The 4,235-nt window shown below is 45.0% G+C and overlaps 1 long non-coding RNA gene across 1 annotated transcript; it reads left to right on the forward strand.

Moving 5' to 3' along the window:
• Positions 1 to 961: 961 nt before the first annotated feature.
• LOC138921955 (uncharacterized) lies at positions 962 to 3,153 on the forward strand. Its single transcript, XR_011435000.1, has 2 exons — positions 962 to 1,101; positions 3,035 to 3,153. It is a non-coding gene; the product is annotated as an uncharacterized lncRNA (long non-coding RNA).
• Positions 3,154 to 4,235: the final 1,082 nt, after the last annotated feature.

The raw sequence follows: 4,235 nt of genomic DNA on the forward strand, positions 1-4,235 counted from the left end.
TACACACTCGAATATGTATGTTTGCAGTGGGTCTTTTGCGGGCGTGTTTCTCTTTGCTGTCTCTGAAATTAACTGCAGCCAAATAGCATGTGGAAGAGCCTTTTGTGTTTCTGCAGTCCAACAGGCAAGTCATTTTTGGTTACTTTTTCGAATATTAAATAAATTTTATTTTGAAAAAAGAAAGGTTTAGATTTTAGTGATTTCAATGGCGCCTTTTCCCTGCTTTTTAATTAAGAGGAAATTCACATAACATAAAATAGTAACTGTAAAGTGTACAGTTCGGTGGCATTTAGTATATTCACAGAGTTGTGCAACCCTCACCTCTATGGAGATCGGAAACATTTTCATATTCCCAAAGGAAACCTCACACCCGTTAAACAGCCGCTCCTCATCCCAGCCGCCCTTGCGCTGGCTCCAGGCAACCGTTAATCTGCTTTCTGTCTCGAATGATTGACCTGTTCTGGACATTTCCTATAAATGAAATCATGCCTTCTGTGACCTTTTGTCTCTGACTTCTGTCGCCCAGCACATTCTTGGGGTTCGTCCAGGTTGCAGCAGTGTCAGTCATTCACTACATTTATTTTTAAATGAAAATAACTTTAAATGACAAATTAGAATTGGAAACATACTTTTGGGTGTTCAGCCATTAACGGAGCACCTACGACGTGCAAGGGACTATACTGCACCGAGCACGATGTGAAAGTTGTTCTCTCTGAAAGAAGCCAGACCCGGTGGTGCGGCGAGCTAGGACAAAAGCGCATGCGTGCCCCACCCCCAGCCCCGCTCTGACGTGTTTACCCTCGGGAACCATTAGAGGGAGGTTCCCACAGCGGCCGAAGACTTTCACCTTTGAGGGAGTTGTGCTCCCTCCCCTTCCACCTTTCTTCAGAGCAATGTCCATTTCCCTGGAAACCACGGACGTCATTTTAGCACTGTGATTTTAACACAGGATAGGTCATAAAGGAGAAAGCAGAGCCCTCTGATTATCCTGAAGAAGAGTGAGCACCGAGGAGCCCTACATGCTCACAGGGGAGAAAGGACGCAAATGCAAATAGAGACAGCTGCTGTGTGCGATGGCACAGGCGACCTGGCTTTCTCCAGGTAGAGAGGCGGCCCTGTAAGGCTCAGAGCTGTGAAAGGCCCCAGGAGGCCACCTGAGGGGAAACGGGCCCTGCCAGAACAGTGAGACTTGGTGGGCAGGGGAGTCTGGAGAAGGCAGGGTGATGGCCTTCGTGGCCAAAGGGAAGATTTGAGACAAGACCTGGCTGCAAGAATACAAGACAAGGGGCAGGCCATTTTGTTTAAAGTCAAACATTTGTTTGGAAATGAGCATCCGGTAGATGTCATAATTGGTCCCTGTGAAAGAGAAGCAAGAGGAAAGAAACCCTTCTACTTTCCTTCCTCCAACCTCCCACAGCCACTGTCTGATTCCTAGCCTGCTCTGGCTAATGTGGGAACGATCACAGATGACCAGTATGAGGTCTTCCTGCACCCACAGGCTGCAGGATCTGGCTTGCCTTATGACTCCAAAGGAATTTCCCATCATGCCTCTTTTCCCATTCTGCCCTTACAGGACTCTTCCGACTCTCTCAACAGTTCTTTAGTGTGGAGACTTTGCTCTCGGTGTTCTCTCTCTCTTCCACACATATCTTCTCTCCCCGTGCCCCTGTGGCAAGCTCTTCCTCACTCTTCCAGACCCATCTCTCCAAAACGCAAGTGGAGTGGCACCCTCCTTTGTATCCTCACCACGTAGATCATACTCTTGGGATAATTATTCTATCAAATAAGACATATTACCCCTGCCCGACTACACCTTGGACATTGCAGATGATGCTGGAGCCTCAAGGACCTTCCAACTTAGCTGGAGAAAACAAGATATAGGGTGAAAACCTCTGCTGAGATCAAAAGCAGAGTACAGCAAGTTACCCACGATTGGTGCCGCCCCTCAGTGTTCCAGATCTTCAGGGAAGATAGAAATAGCCCAGTGCAATTTTAAAAGCAGTCAGGGAATGAAGCAGGTGGGGAAGAGTAGGGAGGTCATGGCGGAGCAATTGAAGAACAAAGACACGCTAGAATTAAAGCCGTAGTAGATGATGGGCACAGGCAGTTCCAAGAGGGTTGGCTGAGTCCATTGTGGGTAATGAGGTCCTGGGTGGGGGCGGCGGGGACTGAAATGAGAGGGCAGGTGGTAGACAGGCTGCAAAGGCAGAGGGGCTGGAGTGGACAGCTGGATTGGATTTGTTGGGGGTCGGGAGGGAGAAGTAGTCACAGATGGTTTCAAGGATAGAGTTCAAGTTACTGGGAGAATGTTGTCTATCTGCAAAAACTGGAAATTCAGAAATGGGGACAGCATTTCCTCATTGGGTGAAGGGCGTGATTTGGGCCACATTGTTACTGGGACGGGATGGGTACACACCCCCAAGCCCCTCAAGGCTGAGTCACCCACCTTTGGTGCTGGGAAAGATGACAGCAGCATGACGCACACAAGAATTATGGCTGCTACCAGGCATGGAATGTGACACCAGTCACATTTGTTTATGGAACACTTAGCTCTTTTGGGGGCTCCAAAGACTAACGCCTGTACACCCCAGATGTTACATATTTCTATGAACAGGCTAAATAATGCATCAGCCTCCACCAGACCACTCCTAGCCGTGGAAACGGTGTCCTACTTCTAGCTCTAACAGCAGTTCAGCAAAGTGACAAACACTGTTCGCAGGCCTGCTGAGCTTCTCAGGAGAGCCCCCTGCATCTCAGGATGTCCTCTTCTGGCCATAGCACTAGGGTCAAAGATGCAAATGCTGAAATCCACAGCCCGGTCCACCCTCTCCAACAGAAGACCAGGAAGGATCTCTTTACTGTTTTTATTCCTGGGGAGGATGGGGCGTGGGTAACTACTGGTAGACATAAACCTAACCCCCACCCCTGGAACCTCCCAGAAAACCAGCCAGCAAGTTAAACCAGGTTGAAGGAGTGGAAACAATGGAAGGTTCCATGTCATATAACAGGTTTATGCTACTTTGATTCTTTTCAGGCCAACACTGCAATTCGGATGGTCTGATTTGCCAGCCTCAACGTTTTGGTCAACATCGTTTCCCTCATTACCTGAAACGGTGGAACATCATAAAGTCACGTGAGATGTGCCTTTGAAAATTAGATGTGGGTTTCTTTCATTTTAATATTTCTGCACTTCATTGAATGAAATTGTAAGTAGGGCAATTTCAAAAAGAAAAGAACACAGAATTGTGAGCTTTTCAAACACCCACTAGGCAAAGTCCAAATTTAGAGAAATAGATGAATTCTTATGAAATTAACCTTTCCCACACACACACTCAATTCTCCCATTTACCACTCACAACTTTTCTTAGTTAAGTTTGTCTCCTACTAGAATATAAGCTTCTAGAAGGTAGGACTGTGTCTTATGGTTTCATTCTTTCCCCTACAGATCCATAAATGTTTGTTTGAACAGAGTTAAACTGACATTACTAAAAGTGTTTTTCATTTCAGTTTGTTTATTTTTGCTAGAGGATGCACTGAATTGCTATTTTAGGAAGAGCTCATTGCTTAGGAAGTCACAATTGTATGAAGTGAAGGAATTTCTAAAATCGTCCAGACCCAGTAAGAAGTGGTAACTAATGCAATTTGGACGGTTGGGTCCTTCTTTTCATACGAGTTTCAGTTTTCAATGATTTTAGTATAAATATATACTGACAAAATTTTTACCTGCTTTTGAAATTAATTTATCCAATTGGTATTTCCAGTCATAAGTATTTTATAGGGCAAATAAAATATACAACTTCATGCTTGTAACTCCATTGCTGCCATATTTGTGCCACTTCTGAAATTTGTACATAGGTTCTGGCAGTGCCGTTTTCTTCACGCCAACTGAATGAACAGTTAAAAGAATCTAAAGTGTTTAAACCTGAATGATTTTTTGAGGTTGTAGGAGAAAGATCTCCTGCGGGAGAAAAAACCCTTATCTTTTCCGCTTGTATAGACTCTGACACAAATACATAATTTAGAGAGGAAAAGCATAAATTAGCACATGTATATTTTTGAGCTAAATTAATTTTATGTGTAATCTCTAATGCAATTTTCGCAGTGGTCCAGTGACGAAAGTAGCCAAGGGTTATTATTACTGCTGTGTTGTGATCTCCTCCCTATTTACGAAGGGAAAATCTTTGAGTTCAGGCGGATTGCATGATTTGCCCCATCCACCAGGCTATGCAGTGGCA

Source organism: Equus caballus, chromosome X (genome assembly GCF_041296265.1).
Source record: "Equus caballus isolate H_3958 breed thoroughbred chromosome X, TB-T2T, whole genome shotgun sequence".
Taxonomy (NCBI): Eukaryota; Metazoa; Chordata; class Mammalia; order Perissodactyla; family Equidae; genus Equus; species Equus caballus.